The sequence below is a fragment of the Scyliorhinus canicula genome, chromosome 15 (genome assembly GCF_902713615.1).
Source record: "Scyliorhinus canicula chromosome 15, sScyCan1.1, whole genome shotgun sequence".
In the NCBI taxonomy this organism is placed as follows: Eukaryota; Metazoa; Chordata; class Chondrichthyes; order Carcharhiniformes; family Scyliorhinidae; genus Scyliorhinus; species Scyliorhinus canicula.
Window position 1 is genome coordinate 140,152,911 of NC_052160.1, and position 19,561 is coordinate 140,172,471.

The window sequence follows — 19,561 nt, forward strand, 5'->3', positions numbered from 1 at the left end:
TCTTATCAGTGGAATTCATCTGATCAATCTTCACATTTAAATGAGTGGTTTTACAGGTAGAAATATTTACACTGGGGCGGCACGGTGGCGCAGTGGTTAGCACTGCTGCCTCAAGGTGCCGAGGACCCGGTTTCAATCCCGGCCCCAGGTCATAGTCCGTGTGGAGTTTGCACGTTCTCACCTTGTCTGCGTGGGTCTCAACCCCACAACCCAAAAGATGTGCAGGCTAGGTGGATTGGCCACGCTAAATTGCCCCTTAATTGGAAATATATAATTGGATACTCCAAATTTTTTTAAGAGAAAAAAAAAGAGAAAGATTTCCACTGGTCAGTGACTGCTATAGAAAGAAATTGTATAGCCCAACACATTTCTGTTAAAGTTCATCCCTCCTCTTAAAAATGCCAAGTTATTCTGAAACCTATGCTAACACTCCATCTGGTGATCACACAACTATATTCTAGTCCAATATCTTACAGTACAGTGGTAGTTTTCACAGTACTTAGCAATCACTTCCCATCTCCAACCAATGCCAACATGGCCAAATGCACAGCAAAGTGCAATTCTCAGCCATTTTTGCTTGATCAGCCGTGTCTAATTAGCTAATTAGGACACTAAAATTGGTTTCCATCCGCATGTTAGTGAGTGGATGGAAAAAATCATCCAAAATTTGCATTCCCAGTGATAGCCACTGAGCCCTACTAGGATGCTGCTCGTCATAAGGTCACGCTAGGTTGCTTGCACTTGCAAACACTGCTTCAACATAGTGTCAGGCTCGGCTTTGATCTCCACACTTCCCACAAACGGCCTTCTGACGCACAACCATGTCCAAGCTCTCACTTGTAAAATGGGACAGCCATCTTAAAAACAGTGTGCTTTCATATTGTGGTGTCATATGCATTATCAATTCTGCAGAAGTAGTGTTATTGTGGGAGTCAAGTTTCATTGTTCAATTGTGTTTCAGAACTTTTTCTTTGACCAAAGCAACAAGCAGCATGCCAAAATCCTCTGTCAGCAATTATTGCCAAGAAAGCCAATTAATTAAAAAATAAACAAAAAAATGGATGATAGCAACAACTGTTCCAAATCCACGGGATTAAATTTATATTGCAGAAATATGCTTCATAGGTTTGCCACTGTAAAACAGCAAAATATCAGTACAGAAGCCTAGAAATTGCTGCACTCTTGGGATTTATAATAGAATAATGTAAGAACACATTTGATCATTAAAGGCATATTATTTTTCAATATAAATGCATGCAACATCCCAAGTGAAAACTGTACTATGGAAATGGAATTGTTTAATTCCATCGCATTCTCCATCATTTTTCCATATAAAGTTTGAACAAACTAGAAACAGAATGTAGGCTTATCCAAAAGATCAAACATACAAAGCAGATTTCAAGATTAACTGAGCATTACTGCATGCATACAGCATTTGATCTGATATTTGATGATTTGAGTTCGTCTTTGTACTCACATTGAAAATAACCCACCTTCCCCTGCATAAAGTATAAATAATTAGATCACATTGTGGAAATCTGCTCTCACCACTAAATTTATAACAAGGTTGTAAATGTGCACATGTTTTATCTATGGACCTATAAATTATGCTCCCTGCAAATTAATTATAAATTTGCATTTGTTTAGAAGAAAGAACTGACAAATGTCTGAATTCCATATTGCTCAACTGTTTAGAGCTTTCCTGCAAGTTAAGCTCAGTGTTAGCCCTCACATATATTACTCCAGATATATCACTGGCGTTGGGGTACAGCGGAGGAAATATAAATCAAACTAGTAAAGGATACTTCGCTCAATATCAACTGTGGCTTGGTTATTTTACCATTTTATTAAGAATTCAAATGCAAATCAGCTGCAAATCTACATTAGAATCCAAACAAGAAACTGCAGTATAGTAAAGAAAGGCTTCTTGCACTATGTATGCTAAACTATTGAATACGAAGCTATGATTGTTTACATACAAAAGTGTATACATAAAAGAACATGGACCTCCCTAGTTGAAGTATCAAAGACTACAAGTTAACTCTAACCAACAAGTCATCATTCGCGTTATATTTAATGTTGCGACGAGGATATTTTAAAAATTAAGATAAAGAACTGAAAGGTATCAAAAACTACATTCTAAATATGTGTTCACTAAAATAAAAATGGAAAGAGATCAGAGATCCAAGGTAGACTTTTCATGGATAATGTTGTGGACATGTACATGTAACATCAAGCTGACCCTTATCCGAACCAAAGAGGCAAGATGGTGGCTTACAAGATACTCAACACCTTGCTGTCCGGTTTAGCTCACTTGGCTAAACGGCTGATTAGCGACGCAGAACAATGCCAGCAGTGTGGCTTCAATTCCCGTACCAGCTGAGGTTATTCATTAAGGTCCTGCCTTCTCAACCTTGCCCCTCTCCTGAGGTGTGGTGATCTTCAGGTTAAATTACCACCAGCCAGCTCTCCCACTCAAAGGGGAAAGCAATCTATGGTCACCTGAGACTATGGCGACTTTACCTTTGGGCTTGAAACATGGACAACTGACAGCTATCAAGTAAAGGTGGTTAACAATTACTATCTTCGTTGCGTGCAGCGCATGATGGGTATGTCCTGACAGGACAAAAATCATGAATGCAACGGTTCTCTCAAAGACAGGAATTACAGGTCTGTTAGCAATCATCAGAGCATAAAATTGGGATACCATTCTGCATTAAACTGGCAACTTTATTCAGAGGTCACGAGAGATGGCAGGTCTACAAAATTATGAGGGGCAGGTCTACAAAATTATGAGGGGCATAGACAGAGTGGATAGTCAAAGGCTTTTCCCCAGGGTAGAGGGGTCAATTACTAGGGGGCATAGGTTTAAGGTGCGGGGGGCAAGGTTTAGAGGAGATGAACGAGGCATGTTTTTTTTTTACACAGAGGGTAGTGGGTGCCTGGAACTCGCTGCCGAAGGAGGTGGTGGAAGCAGGGACGATAGTGACATTTAAGGGGCATCTTGACAAATACATGAATAGGATGGGAATAGAGGGATACGGACCCAGGAAGTGTAGAAGATTTTAGTTTAGACAGGCAGCATGGTCGGCACAGACTTGGAGGGCCGAAGGGCCTGTTCCTGTCCTGTATTTTTCTTTGTTCTTTGTAAAAAAAAAAATCAAATTGGTGCTGCTGGGCATATTAGGGTGGGGAAAATGCACATTATTCAAGCACAACAAAACCTATGTTCCAACAACATGACATTGACAATGAGTGACAAGACTGGAAGGAAGGGGATTCCTTTCCCCAGTGTTGATAGCTGTCATCCGGAGCTAAAATAATTCATCATTAAATAACAACAAAAAACTCTGCAACTCAATCACTTGGTGAGTAATTGAACCGAGCAAATCATCAGTTGTCAGTTATAATATCTCGATTGATTTCTACCAAGACCACAGTAGAATGGTATAATTAGCCTCCAGCATCATCATAATAATCATCATCTTAATAATAATAATAATCACTTGTCACAAGTAGGCTTCAATGAAGTTACTGTGAAAAGCTCCTAGTCGCCAAATTCCGACAAAAGGGGAGAAAAGGCAACCATGATGTGAATGTTCTGAAATTAAGCCCAGTCAAGCGTGTGGGTGGACATGGTCAGACCAGGTTACTAAGCCTCTGCAGTCTAATATCCCAGTACCACGGTGGAAAAATGAACCAACGGAAGTTAAAACTTGCATTCCAGCCTAGAGCCAGTTTAAGTGAGAATGCAAATGGAAACATATGTATCGATTTAAGACACAAGAGGGCTGAACATTTTAAAAGAACTCTTCAAAATAAAACATTGCCACCAGAGTTGTTTATTATCCAATGTATATACCAATAGATCAGACGTTAACAGACAACATGAAAGCAGAGAAATTTAGTTTATTCCGCTACCTGCCCTTTCGTCATATACTGAAATTCTTTCCATCAAATATTTGGCCATTTCCCTTGAAGACTGTACTGAATCTGAATTAATCACTCAGGCAGTACATTCCAAATCCTAACCATTCGTTGCGTAAAGAATGTTTTTCCTCATCTTGCCACTGGTTCACTTGCCAATCACCTTAGGTCTTTACCCAGCCTTCCCCCGAGATCCTGACCCTTCAACCACTGAAACAGTTTATCTTTATTTTCCTTATTTGAATCTTTCGTTGTCTAAACCTCTAGCAAATTTGGTCTCTGTTTTAAGGAAACCAACCCAATCTTCGCCAGTCTATTCACGTAAACGAAAGCATTCGACTGAAATCTCTTCCATATAATAATCTTTATTATTGTTACAAGTAGGCTTACATTAACCCTGCAATGAAGTTACTGTGAAAAGCCCCTAGTCGCCACATTCCGGCGCCTGTTTGGATACACTGAGGGAGAATTTGGAATATCCAATTCACCTATCAGCATATCTTTCGGGACTTGTGGGAGGAAACCAGAGCACCCGGAGGAAACACAGGGAGAACGTGCAGACTCCGCACAGACAGTGACCTAAGCCGGGAATCGAACCTGGAGCTGTGAAGCAAGTGCTAACCACTGTGCTACCATATCCTCACTAAAAATTTCCACGTCCTTTCTAATAACCGTGGTGCCCAGAATTGGGTGCAATACTCCAGTTAGGATCAAACTGGCGTTTTAAATAGCTTTAGACTCCAGACCCGCAGCAATGTGTTTGATTCTTAACTGCCCCTCAAGGGCAATTAGGGATGGGCAATAAATGCGGGCACAGCCTGCGACGCCCACATCCCATGAACGAATAAAAAATAGAAGCATAATTTCCCACCTTTTGTACTCTATCCCTCCTTTTTTTCAAAGCCTAGGATCCCATTTGCTTATTAACTGCTTTGTCAACCAATCCTGTCGCCTTCAAAGACTTGTGTACAAACACCTCCAGGTTCTCTCTCTTCTTGCTGACTCCTTAAAGTGGTGTTATTTTGATTGTACTATTGCTCATTATTCTTCCTACCAACTGACATTTTCCTGCATTGAATTTCAACTGCCATGTTGAACCCATTCTATGTCCTCTTGAAGTAGACCGTCTTCCTCACGATTGACTAACACTTCCAAGTTTTGCGTCATCTGCAACGTACAGAGTAGGCCAAGTATCATATTAATGTCCATCACAAAGAGCTTGGATTTCTTTACCTATGCAACTTGTAATGATGTTCTGGGGATTAAAAATTGAAGCAAAGCTTGAAAGGCTTGCTTGTTTTAATGTCGGTCGTGGAATTTGATCACAGTAAGTAAAATTATGGTTTTTGTAATAAACTTATGAAATCGACAAGATACCCCCTGAAGGATTTCAACAAAATTGAGTAAGGGAACAAAGTGAAACACAATTAATCAAACCTCAATGCACTAAACAACTGTCTTGGATAAACTGCTCTAAATCTTAGCATGTGCCAAGAAGTAGTTTACTTGTCTAGCCACACTCCTCCTCACCGTAACTGTAACCATTTATTGGCAAGACTCTCTGTTTGGTATTCAAGGCAACACCATTTCATTTGTATATTAGGATTTTTGATCGTTTTAAGCACAGGTCTTTAAAGCCGGGGAAACTTTCCAATTTAGTTTTAATTTGTTCCAACCTTCAAAATGAACCGTGCAAGCCAGAATCAACAACACAAAATTAGTGCTAGATTTTAAACAAGAAAAAAAGAGATTTTTGTAGAAGATTTTGAACAAAAAAGACAAGAAATTGAAAGAGAGAGAACATGAATACCCACACATGCAGGTCACCTTTAGATACAAATGTCTATTTAGTGCAGTGTTGCTGCCTATTAACAAACTGTCTGGAATGCCCATGTAAAAATACTGTATCAATGCCAAGTTGCACATAGTCCCTTAGGATGAAAGCCTGAGTGAATCTTGGCAGAGTTCAAACCCACGACTTTCTGGTCTAAATCCAATTTGGAACGGATTGAGCTACGCAGCACAGTAAAGGAGAGACGATGGGAAGAACAAAGGAAGGCAGGGAATGTAGAATTAAAAAGTGCTTTCATTTTTATTGCCAATTAAAGCTAAGTACTTTTATTGCACTGGACTAAAATCTTGCTTTTAACAATTAGTGTTTGCTCCACACGTTACTTTTAATGGTGATCAAAATGATCACAGTAAATTTTTGATGGCTTTTACTTTTAAAAAATAAATCAAATTTTAACGACAACAAATAATTTAAACACTGGAAACAATGATATGGCTGTTCGCACAAAGCTTAGTACATAGCAAGTTCCCCCCAAAAATAAAACTAGTTTTGCAGACCCCCTCACTACATCTACAGCCTTTGCTTATCGCTAGATGCCAGCAACACTTAAGGTACTGTACTGTAAGAATGCAAGCAACATGTCTGAAAACCAATACAGCTGGTTAATTTCATGAATTTGTGGTGAGTTTTTATTTTTTAAGCACTGCCCATGTGAGTAATAACATTGGCATCAGAGATGCAGGTAAGAGCAAGGTTTTTGATGTTGTGGCAACAGTATGTGATATTGTTCAAAGCCATCTTACACAGCATGAAGAATAAGTAATATCTATGCTAGAACAGTCAGCATTTATTGAGCTTTAGTGGTTTCTCCCCACATGGGTGGAGTACAGCCTCCACCCACACAGTGACTAAATAAAGGGTTAATAGGAGATGCCTGAACAACAGGGCCACACAACTTTCCTAGGTTCTGCAAAACAAAATCTACCAATTCATTGGAAACCTTTCAATAAAATGCAATAGGCATGGCAGAGGAAAGCAGCATAAGGCCACAAGGTGATTTATCAAATAGCATTCAATGATTTACTAGAATAGCAATTGCCTTCTAGCAGTTTCTTTTCTATTATTTTTGCCAATAATACTCTTTGAATTATCATTTTGAATTAGCATTAATACCCATTCATGTCACAATATACTTCATATCTTATTTTAAATTTTTTAACAGTTTAATGTGATTTTTTTGCGAAATCCATGCTTTAAAATTGCTAGTCGGTGGTTCATTACTCCCACCTTCCAGGGGAAACATAGCCGATGTAAAATGAACACACATACTCAGAGATTTTAAAAATATACATTTACAGCAGAGCTTTGCAACCCAGAGCAGCTTCGGTGATTCCTGGCTGAACAGGAATTACCACGCGCCCTTGCAAGCAATTCAATCTTGCTTTCCAGCCATTCACTTGGACTACATCACACTGTTTACAATCGTGGCATATTACTTGGCCCCAAGCTGAGCTTTGCATCCAATACCCCATCCATCACCAATACCATATATTTACCCTCCACAAAATAACCTACCTCCACGCATTCCTCACTGCATCAGCTTCAAAACACCTCTTCAAACCCATGTCTCCTGGCTAACCTCCACAGCCTATAAACTCCAACTCATCAAATCCCTGCTGCTTGCAGCACCACATCCCACTCATCCATCATCCCCCATCCTGACTGACCTACATTAGATTCGGTCTTTCAGCATTTTAAATTTTAAATTCCCATCCTGGTCTTTGCTGCCTCATGCCATTCCAGGTCTCGACGGACGAGCTCGTCCCTTAAGCCCGATCATCACCTCCCAATTTCTCCCGACGTTCATTTTCTCCTCTCTTCATCACTCAGCCCCCACCCTCCCCTTTTACTGGTGGAAGAGTTTTCAGCCACGTCAATCCCTCAGTCTAGTACACCCTCCTTAAAGTTCTCTACCTCTCCAATTCTTTTCCTCCTCATCACGTTTTCCCACCGCTACTTCAAAACCCAACTTTCCAAACTTCAGTCTCATTTCCCAATCTTTCCCTTCGTGCCTCACCATAGCTCCCTAACTTACCTCCATCTATAAAAAATGTGTATTATTTGTGTTAAAGGCACTACAGAAACGTACGCTGTTATTGACTGAGACCAGAGAAGAACTGCGGCCTGTACCTGCTGTATTGGTTCAGCGATACTGTCACTTGTTGCTCCAACTAGCCAGTAAGTAGCCAGGCACAGAGTTCCATCTATAAAGACCGATAGTGCAATAAATCTTTCTTTTTGAAGGATGTGGGTTTATGATTACAATACAAGATCAGCTGCACATTTCAAAGACAACTTATTGACAGCCGTCATTAGCAACATACACTCTGTTGGTACAGAAATGGACACAGTCACCTTAGTAGTGATTCCTTAACAATTTACCAACTGCTAAACTAACATTTTGCAATCTAGGTTAATGGGTTGTAAGGAGAAATACAATTCTATTCCAGTAAACACAGTAACTCAATCCAGATAAATGGCAAATACACCCACTCTTTGCCATTCCCAGCACAAGTTTCAGAATGACGTACGACTACATCAAGCTCCAGACACCCACTATCACACATAACAAACTGCAGTCTCAGTTAAAGCCACATTGACAGTGCCAGGATTACCTTGGTAACCCAGCACTCCCATTTTGCATGGCTTCTCTTTGATGCAGCCTGCGCTGATGACCATGAACTCTGTATGATACTCTTACTGGGGTCAAGAGTTAAATGCAATTCCCACACAGATTTATTATCTTACAAACAGAGTCTACCCTCCCACTAAAGCAAGTTTATAGCCTGAAATACACTAATTATACTCATAGAAAAATGCTTCTTTATTTGCAAGAACAGAGTTGTAATCTTTAACTCTTCAAGTCACAAAAGTTCAGACAAAATAGACGCATTAGTCCACATAGGGCTCTTCTGTGTGGCACTGCAATCTGTACCAAGCAGCAGCTAGTACTGTCACTGCACTGTCAGTGCAAGGCAGGTGGCACACTGACACGTTCAAACGCTTTGCCCAATATAGTCACACCTCATTAATCCAAGATTTTGAAGTGTCATATTAATTAGGTTACTGGATTTTCAAGGCTGCTCTGCTTATTAAAGTCAATTCACATGTGCAACTTGTCCCTTCTAGTTCTGTTAGGAAAGTTGAATTCAAGAACATATATGCTTAGTCTCAATATTCACCACTGAGGAAGAATCTCGCACCGTGTCACATATTTCCAGGTTATTTTCAACAACGCACAAAGCGTACAGTTTAACACCGCAATGAGCATGTTATGCTGTTGACTAAATACTAAAAGGCCATGATTACACAGTACACTGAAACGAACTTAAGTTCAAGATGCAATGATGTTTTGAAAGGAAGTTTTGAATTCTTATACCATTAGCTAACTATAGACATGCACACGTGTACACAGAATTAGTTTGAAAATGAAAAAGAGATTGACAGAAACAAACAAATCTTTGAAATATTGAACAAGAATTAGAAAAATGAGGGGGAAATCATAACAAGGAACAGAAAAAGTAAATATAATCTCGGAGATCAGAATATAAACATCAAAGTGTCTGCGTAAATCCTATGCAGTAAAAGTATTTCAACTTACAATACACATTACTAGCAGAGGGTGATTTGCAGTTCATCTCTAAATTTCCTCAGATGTTCAACAAAGCAAAGTAGGTTATCTGTTAATCAATAATGAAGTATTTACACAAATGTACTCCCAATTATTTTAGATCCCTAGCATACTGAGAAAATACATGTCACAGAAATACCACAGCCATTTTCTGGAAGCAGTAAGAAATGAGTTAATACAGGATTATGATATCAGTTTTTAGTTGTACTGTCCATTAAAGATATTGAACGCGCAAGCCCTTTAAAAAAAATGTAGATACATTTCAATAATTTATCACTGTTTCTTAAATAGTTGCTTACTAGATTTTAGAAACAGGTTACTTCCAGAATCTCCTCATTATTTGGACCTTTGTTAGTTTGCTAAAATTTCTTTTGAAATACACAATATTTTGTGCTCCTGCCAGCTCTATTAAACAGATGCTTCATCGTGGAGCTTCTTTTCCTCATTTCAAACTCAGCAACAAGTGCAACACCAAGACCTGATTTCCCCAGTTCCAGTGCTACACTGGTATGAAGGATTTCCTCACTCCACTCACTGGTACAAAAATATAAAAAGACAAGAATCTCTTCCTGGAGACACGTGCTTTTGGCATATCTGGCTGAAACTCACCAGCACTACTTAGATATCCTACTTACTGTATGACTCCTCCTGGAGTCTTTAACTCAATTCTGGAACAGCGTGAGCTGTTGTCAGACATTAGGTGATACTTTTGCAAAATGTGTGCATCATCTCTGATTTTCAAAACGTGTGAAATAATTCTAATACTTTGAGCAGTGAAGTTAGCAATCACACCAATAAAAGTTAAAAAGAACATACCCTAATTCATAACATTACACTACATGCCATACGTACATATTAAATAACCCTAAATGAAGTGATTCACAGAACAATTTCACAGTAGGCTGAATCATTTTCTCTCGAGCCAGAAACAAGCTGTTCTCTACAGCAGCAAGCTTGATCAAAGCTCTGAGGATTTGAGTGGAATACTGGTATTACACCTTCATCCACACATTTTTGCTCATCCAAAATAGATGATTTTTGTTTACTCCTGCCACAGGAGCAGTTCACAAAGGGATCGTAATGTTTTTTTTTAAAAAGCAGCCTACCTTTCAAGCAACTACTCTTTTACCAAATTTGCAGGAAATAGATTAACCACGCAATTCCAAGATTATGTATCCACTTCTGAGAGTAGGATTCATCAGATGACCCATAAAATTGCCTTCAAGCTGACATCAATGGGAGTTACAACCAAGTAAAAGATTCGCTGGGGTACAGCTCATGTCACGCTTTAAAAGGAATGATCATCTTGATTTTTCATCTGACAATTAGATATGAACTGAAGCTAATGGGAGTTGGAGATAAATGTGATCAGAAATTCTACTCATCTACAAAAGTAGTGTCACGGTTATATTAGTAAACTCCCAAGCTTCCAAAATTCATTTTCCATTCTAAAAGTTAATGCTAACTCTTGTCTGCATTTAAAGACAGTTAACCACCAAGATCTTACAACATTGGCCCCTACTGCGTGTCCATACTACCCTCCTAACCTTACAGCACACTACATAGGGCCGTCCCAGACTCTGTCACCTCAAAACTATAGTACTATAGCAATCTACATGGAAGTGTTTAGCCAAGGTTAAACACAGAAATATGAAGGTTGATTCTCTGGCCAGGTGCACCAGCAGCAAGTGGTATTCGCAGAGAACGATGGACCCTCAGCCCCGATTTTCTGTTGAGTGTTTTTAATGGATGGAAAAAAAAATCAGACCATCCCATGCACTCCCTGCGATGTACCGAAGAAGAGCATCCAGCCTTACAATCGGGCTTATACACTCTATAACTGATATTCTGACGATGTTTTTAACTTTGAAAGAGCACAGACAAACTATTCTTCCGTTGTACATCTAAGTTCAATGGCCAGATCTGTAGGAGGACTCCTGAACATTTGAGTTCAACAACTTACCATCCAGGTAATACCTCTCATTCTAGAAAACCAGACACGGGAGCCAAAGGCCAGCATGCTTAGAGAGAATAGCATCCAACATCAATTGAAACACATGCAGAGCAGCACGGTGGCACAGTGGCTCGATCCCGGCCCAGGTCACTGTGTGGAGTTTGCACATTCTCCCCGTGTCTGCGTGGGACTCACTCCCACAACCGAAAGATGTGCAGAGTAGGTGGATAAGCCACGCTAAATTGCCCCTTAATTTTTAAAAAAAAAGCATACAAACGCACTGAGATCACACTCGGGAACTATAAAACTTGGTGAACTCAAATTACTTTGAATCTGAGAACACTGGTTCTCAAAGTGTAGTCCATGAGGTCCCTCCAACTGGTCAAAAATTTAAGTGAATGTGCAATGCTGTGGCCAAGGTGATAAGGAGAAAAGAGGCATGAACTTTCATCCCAACTCTCAAGCGATATCTCACAACTTGATCAGCTCCAGTGTTTGACACGAGTAGTCATAATAGCTAGATTCAATATTGAACACTTGTGGGGTGAAAACAAAGAGGAACCAGCTGAATGAGACTGAAGCTCTCCAGCCTGGAGCCAGACATCTCGTTACTATCTGATCAAAATACATGCGAGAACACCACCCACCAGGTACGCGGTACATACTCGTGCAACCCGATCAACGTGGTGTACCTCATACGCTGCAGGAAAGGATGTCCCGAAGCATGGTACATTGGCGAGACCATGCAGACGCTGCGACAACAGATGAACGGACATCGTGAGACAATCGCCAGGCAGGAATGTTCCCTTCCAGTCGGGGAACACTTCAGCAATCAAGGGCATTCAGCCTCTGATCTCCGGGTATACATTCTCCAAGGCGGCCTTCAGGATGCGTGACAACGCAGAATCACCGAAAATAGTTTACATAGAACATACAGTGCAGAGGGAGGCCATTCGGCCCATCGAGTCTGCACCGACCCACATTAAGCCCTCACTTCCACCCTATCCCCGTAACCCCTCCCAATCTTTCTGGACACTACAGGCAATTTAGCATGGCCAATCCACCTAACCTGCACGTCTTTGGACTGTGGGGGGAAACAGGAGCACCCGGAGGAAACCCATGCAAACAAGGGAAGAACGTGCAAACTCCGCACAGACAGTGACCCAGCAGGGAATCGAACCTGGGACCCTGGTGCTGTGAAGCCACAGTGCTATCCACTTGAGCTACCGTGCTACCGAACAGAAACTTATAGCCAGGTTCCGCACACATGATTACGGCTCCAACCGGGACCTTGGATTCATGTCGCATTACATTCGCCCCCCACCATCTGGCCTGGGCTTGCAAAATCCTACCAACTGTCCTGGCTTGAGACAATCTCTGGATCTGTAAAGACTTAATTACCTGCAAATGCTCACATTCAAAACATTGTCTTGCATCTTTGACTCTGTCTGTCTGTATATATAAAATATGTTTCTGGAACCTATTTCTTCATTCACCAGAGGAAGGGGGTAATGCTCCGAAAGCTAGTGATTTGAAACAAACCTGTTGGACTTTAACCTGGTGTTGTAAGACTTCTTGCTGTGATCAAAATAAATGCCATTCTTCTCATTAATTCTGAGGTGCTCTTCTGTGAAAAGTAGCAATTGAAAGGAGGTCCGGTGAGACCAGTAGGTAGGCCAAAGGGGGTTTTGCCCCACCCAAGTGGGTTGTGGGCAAAACAAAAGTTGAGAACCAATGTCCTAGAAGTATTTTTGTTTTATATCGGAACAGGATGTGGCCACTTAGCCCCTCGAGCCTGCCCCATCATTCAATGAGCTCACAGCTGAATTGCAAACTAAATCCATAAACCCACCTTTGCTGCATATCCCTTAATATATTTGATTAATCTATCAATCTGTTTTAAAATTAACTGATCTTACGTCATCTGCTTTTTTCGGCAGAGATTTTCAAACTTCCTACTGTACCACACTTGATCCAGCATTTCCAATTTTAATCCTGAAAGCCTGGGTCCAATTTTTAGGCTCTGCTACCCAACCAGAGTTCTACTAAATCTGTTCAATATCTTCAAACCTTCAAATCAAACACCTTTTATAGAATACAAACCTAGTATTTCCTAGTAATTTAACCCTTGGTGTCCAGCTACCATTCTGGTACATCTACGCTGCATACCTTCCAAGGCCAATATATCCTTCCTATGATATGGCACTCAGAACTGCTCACAATACTCCAGATGTGGTCAAAAAGAGCTTTGTGTGGCTGAAAACAGGACTTCAACTCCTTTGTATTCTAGTCCATCAGATTATGAAAGCCAGCATTCAATAGCAATTTTGATTATCTTCTGCATTTGTGACATGCCACCTTATTGATCCATGTACGGGGGAAGGGACCGTAAAACTCTTTCACCATTTCAAAAGCATTCTGGTCTGACCATCTGAAATCCAAAGTAGGTAACCTCAAATGTTCCTCCACCGAAATCCATTTGCTACACTTTTGCCCATTTAATCAATATTCATCAATGTCATTGACTTTTTAATCACGTTATAATTTAATGGCAATCAGATTGTTGACTGGGTGATGGGTATTTGCACACCTATAAATGGGGAGACCATTTGTTAATTTGTTTTAAGTTTCACCAAAAAAAAGTATAAATGAGGATTGCTACTTGTTTGCTCAAATGAGTAGAAATGCAGATAGCTGGGACACTAGTACTGTGAGCAGTTTTGGGCCCTGTATCTAAGGAAGGATGTGCTGGCCTTGGAAAGGGTCCAGAGGAGGTTCACAAGAATGATTCCTGGAATGAAGAGCTTGTCATATGAGGAATGGTTGAGGACTCTGGGTTTGTACTCGTTTTTTAGAAGGATGAGGGGGTGATCTTATTGAAACCTACAGGATACTGCGAGGCCTGGATGGAGTGGACGAGGAGAGGGCGTTTCCACTTTTAAGAAAAACTAGAACCAGAGGACACAATCTCAGACTAAAGGGGCGATCCTTCAGAACAGAGATGAGGGGGGAATTTCTTCAGCCAGAGGGTGGTGAATCTGTAGAACTCTTTGCCGCAGAAGGCTGTGGAGGCCAAATCACTGAGTGTATTTAAGACGGAGATAGATAGGTTCTTGATTAATAAGGGGATCAGGGGTTATGGGGAAAAGGCAGGAGAATGGGGATGCGAAAATATCAGCCATGATTGAATGGCGGAGCAGACTCGATGGGCCGAGTGGCCTAATTCTGCTCCTATGTCGTATGGGCACTCGTGGGTTGCAGTAGCACTGACCATGAACTAAGTTAAAATGCTGTCTCCATTAGCTTTGTATTTGATTTAACTTCACCAAACGGCGTAGATCCAGAACAACGATCAACAAGGTAAGCAACCGGGCAGCCCGGTGGCGCAGTGGTTAGCATTGCTGCCTCACGGCTCCAAGGTCCCAGGTTCGATCCCAGCTCTAGGTCACTGTCTGTGTGGAGTTTGCACATTCTCCCCGTGTCTGCATGGGTTTTGCTCCCACAACCCAAAGATGTGCAGGCTAGGTGATTGGCCATGCTAAATTGCCCCTTAATTGGAAAAATGAATTGGGCACTCTAAATTTATTTTTTAAAAACAATGTAAGCAACCTATGTGTCTTTGGAAAATTTGGATATCTGGCTTTATATCACATCTAAGTAGTTAACAAATACAATAAATAGTTGAGGCTCAACACAGATCCTTGAGGGTCACCATAGTATCACCTGCAAATTAGATCACCAGCCATTATCCCTACTCTCCATCTCTTGCCATTCAATTAATTACCTTACCAACTCAACAACTTAATTGCAATTCCGAGGTTTTTCAACTTCAGTAATTCTATAGGCATTCCGGTGTCTATCACTATATCAAAAAAATAAATCACATGTGCCAGGTATGACCTTTCATTCCAGAAATGCTCCATTAAAAAAAACCATTGAACAAAATATGATTCAATTATCATGCAATGGGAATTCTTTATGCTTTCTCCAATTTTCTTCCATTCCTCTCACTGGGCTACATTTCAGTGCCTCAAGCAGGAGAGTATTATTGGACTGTTTATTTTTCTGCGAGCAACTCAACAGATCATTAAGTACATGGGAAGAAAAGGGAATAAAAGAAAATACATAATAGGGCAACACAAGATACACAATGTAACTACATAACACCAGCATCGGGTGAAGCATACTGGGGTGCAGTTTAATGAGGTCAGTCCATAAGAGGGTCGTTTAAGAGTCTGGTGACAGCGGGAAAGAAGCTGTTTTTGAGTCTCTTTGTGCGCGTTCGCAGATTTTTGTATCTCCTGCCCGATGGTAGAAGTTGGAAATGAAATGAAATGAAAATCGCTTGTCACAAGTAGGCTTCCAATGAAGTTACTGTGAAAAGCCCCGAGTCGCCACATTCCGGCACCTGTTCGGGGAGGCTGGTACGGGAATTGAACCCACGCTGCTGGCCTTGTTCTGCTTTACAAGCCTGCGGTTTAGCTCACTGTGGGTAAGTCAGAATGAGTAAGTTAGGTGGGAGGGGTCTTTGATTATGCTGCCCGCTTTCCCCAGGAAGCGGGAGGTGTAGATGGAGTCAATGGATGCAGAGGCAGGTTCGTGTGATGGACTGGGCTGCATTCACGACTCTCTGAAGTTTCTTGCAGTCTTGGACCAAGCAGTTGGCATACCAGGCTGTGATGCAGATTATTCATGTATGGAGGCTTGATTGTGTGCACTGGAAGACTGGTCTAATTGTGGAGATGCGCACAGCCAGGCCCAATACTGTCCTCACCAGGAATCCATATATTAGCAATCAATTAGCTAATTTTCTCCAGAGTCATATTTCCATTACAATCAAAATACTCAGGTCTTGCAATGTATACACACATATTAGAAAACATATTGTATTGAGAAATAATTATACAGCTTAAATCAAGTTTACGTCATTGCTCTCCGTGGTATGAATACTCGCTTAAGCACATTGCATTCAAACCGTAATTCTAAACCCAAATTAACATTGCATTGCTTCTGTTAAATTTCTATATCACATGGTTCAGTGTTCTTAACACCTATGAAGAACAGCTTGCTGATCAGTCTGTTCAGCAAGAGTGTTTCGACCATAATTCCATTAACAAGTTTATTTTCTCCCCCCCTCGAATCAGTTGAAATCTCACATCTTGGTTCAGATGGGCTCAGCAAGATCACTGCAGGATTTATACTGCATTCAAAGGCAGACTGCTTCCTTCAAAAGGGCACAGGATCCATCAGGATTCTGACGGATGGAATGCTTCACCAGGGCACTTGAGAAATCGCCATTTCCCACATGGCTGCTCCAGCCACGTCTGTTAAAGAACTGTTTCCAATTGCGTAGCATCATGTCGTATATACTTTTTTTTTTATAAAAGTAAAATATTGTGGATGGGTGTACTGTGTTTTATAAAACCTGCTGGAAGAAGATTGCTCAAGAAGAGATCATTCATGTATATTGGCTGGTTTAGCTCAGTGGGCTAGACAGCTGGTTTGTGATGCAGAACAAGGTTAGCAGCGCGGGTTCAATTCCCGTACCAGCCTACCCGAACAGCACCGGAATGTAGTGACTAGGGGCCTTTCACAGTAACTTCAGACTTGTGATAATAAAGGGTTATTATTATTGACAGGAGCATTTGATTTTCCCCTCAAGTAACCATGTGCCATGGGGTTGGGTAGCTCAATTGGCTAGATGGCTAGCCTGTGATTCAGAATAAGCACCAACAGCATAAGGTGCAATCCTTGTTCCAGCGGTGGTGAATTTGGAGCCTATCTCTTGACCCTGCCCATAGTAAAATAGCAACATAAATAATGGTTCAACACCCTTGAATAAGCGAGGATGCTACCCCACTCTCAACCCCACCCCCCACAACTCCCCAAAGTGAGGACACCCCGCTATGGGTTCGCTAAGGCCTTTTCAGGCTTCACCACAACTCCTTTCATATCCCACCCTTCCAGGACCCAGACCCCTCAACCCACTAACCTTCCACCAGAGGCCTCTTCATATCCACCCTTCATCTCGCCCCCCACGCTTCACCCATCCCTCCTTTCATGGGCATGACCCCCCCTCAGGCACTGACCCTTGGCAGTGCCACCCTGGCACCCAGCATCCTGGCAGGGTTCCTGCCAGCACCATCCAGGCACCTTGGCAGCACCAGCCCAGCAGTGCCAAGGTGTTCGGGTGCTGTGGGGAGAGCCAGGGTGCCCCTCTGCCCTGTCCCTGACCACACAGCAACCTCCAATGACCTGAAGAACCCCCCCCCCCAGGTGCCATTCCACCTGGTCCTCGTGTAGACCAGCACTAAACGGCATCCGGCAGGGCTCTCCCTGGGTAGGCAGATAGATGCTTGGAGCCAGTTAGATCTGGTGTCAGCACAGTTAAGTAGGTTCTTAAACCCACTTGGCCGTGCAAGACTGATCATAAAGCCTCACAGGGTTGTCGGGAAGCCGGGGGAGGCCTCCCTTGCCCGGCATCCACCGGCCACGTCGCACTCAGATTCCAGTGGGGCGTGGCCGCTAGCTCACACCCTATGTGTTTCCCTTCTATGACGATCATGTTAATGAAGGAAAAAAAGGTACCTTGCATTCTCATTTCCCCTTATCTCTACTGCTCAAAAATTAAGAGCCTGCGCAAAAATGAAGTATAAATGCTGCAAAATGACAAAAATCAAAAAGCGTGTGCAACAGCTCATCGATGTGGGGAGGCTTTTGACACTTTTCTTTTGAAGTATAATTGCAAAGTTTATTGGTCAGCAGCCCATGTTATCAGAGCTGTGCCCCAATATCAGTTCGAGACATGTAGAGTACAGCAAGTGCGAACAGCATAAACAGGAGACCATTTCCAATACCAAAAAGGCATTTTTGTCATTTGCTACTCAAAGGTTTACATGCATTACACTTATAGCCACTTGCCTGTTTTTGAAAAGGTTACTACATAATGTTACTCCAACAGTGCCTCCATTTTTAAATCGTCATGGTGGCAGTCAAGGCGGCCAAGCGCCAGAGACATAGTGGTTAGCACTGTCACTTCACAGCGCCAGGGTCCCAGGATCGATTCCCGCTTGGGTCACTGTCTGTGCGGAGTCTGCACATTCTCCCCGTATCTGCATGGGCTTCCCCCAGTGCTCCGGTTTCCTCCCACATGTCCCGAAAGACAAGCTTGTTAGGTAATTTGGCCATTTTGAATTCTGTGTGTCCCCGAACAGGCGCCGGAATGTGGCGACTAGGGGATTTTCACACTAACTTCACTACAGTGTTAATGTAAGCCTACTTTTGACAATAATAAAGATTATAATTAAAAGGTGGTGGTGGCAGCAGTGTCAACAGAGGCTCAAAGCAGCTGTGCAGTGATCCACCCCACACCCGACAATCAGGTCAGAGAGGGGTCCAGAGGGGAGGCCAGTGACTGCCCAAGGTGTACAAGCGCCCTGGTCATTTGAAGGGATGTCAAACAGCATGTGCCGTAGGAGGCTCCGCTTCAAACAAGGGGACGGTGCGGCACCAGTGCCATATCCTTGCAAACTTGGCACGATGTGGACTAGAAGGCTACCTGCTCCCAGTGCCGGTCAATGTCACCACAGCTCTGAACTTTTACGCCTCAGGTTCATTCCAGGGCTCGAGCAGGGAATTGAGTGGCATATCCCAACCAACAAGTGCATTCGCGAAATCACAGATGCCCTGTTTGCCCGGGCAGTTGACTATATAAACTAATGTCCTTTAGGGAAGGAAATCTGCCATCCTTACCTGTTCTGGCCTACATGTGACTCCAGACCCATAGCAATGTGGTTGACTCTTAAACGCCCTCTAACATGGCCTAGCAAGCCACTCAAGTTGTATTCAACCACTACGAAAACACAAAAAAAGGAATGACCGTAGAATTTACAGTGCAAAATGGAGCCATTTGACCCATCAAGTCTACACCGGCCCTTGAAAGAGCATCTCTACTCAAGTCCGCACCTCTACTTAAGTCCACACCTCCACCCGCTTCCCATAACCCAGTTACCCCACCTAACCTTTGGACACGACAGGAAATTTAGCATGGTTAATCTGCACATCTTTGGGCTGTGGGAGGAAACCGGAGCACCCGGTGGACACCACACAGAGACAGGGAGAACATGAAGACTCCGCAGAGACAGTGACCCAGGCCGGGGCCCTGCCATTGTGAAGCAACAGTGCTAATCACTGTGCT

At 42.3% G+C, this 19,561-nt stretch overlaps 1 protein-coding gene across 3 annotated transcripts in view; it reads right to left on the minus strand.

The window, feature by feature from the left end:
* LOC119978012 (fibroblast growth factor receptor substrate 2-like) overlaps positions 1-19,561 on the minus strand; it is an 86,955-nt gene that overhangs the window by 40,425 nt on the left and 26,969 nt on the right. The window contains exon 1 of one of the 3 annotated variants that reach the window (XM_038819331.1): positions 7,295-7,385. The exons of the other annotated variants lie outside the window; for them this stretch is intronic. The gene's annotated coding sequence lies outside the window, so the exon portion shown is untranslated. Of the gene's footprint in view, positions 1-7,294; positions 7,386-19,561 lie in introns of those variants that run through there. 3 annotated transcript variants of the gene reach the window in all.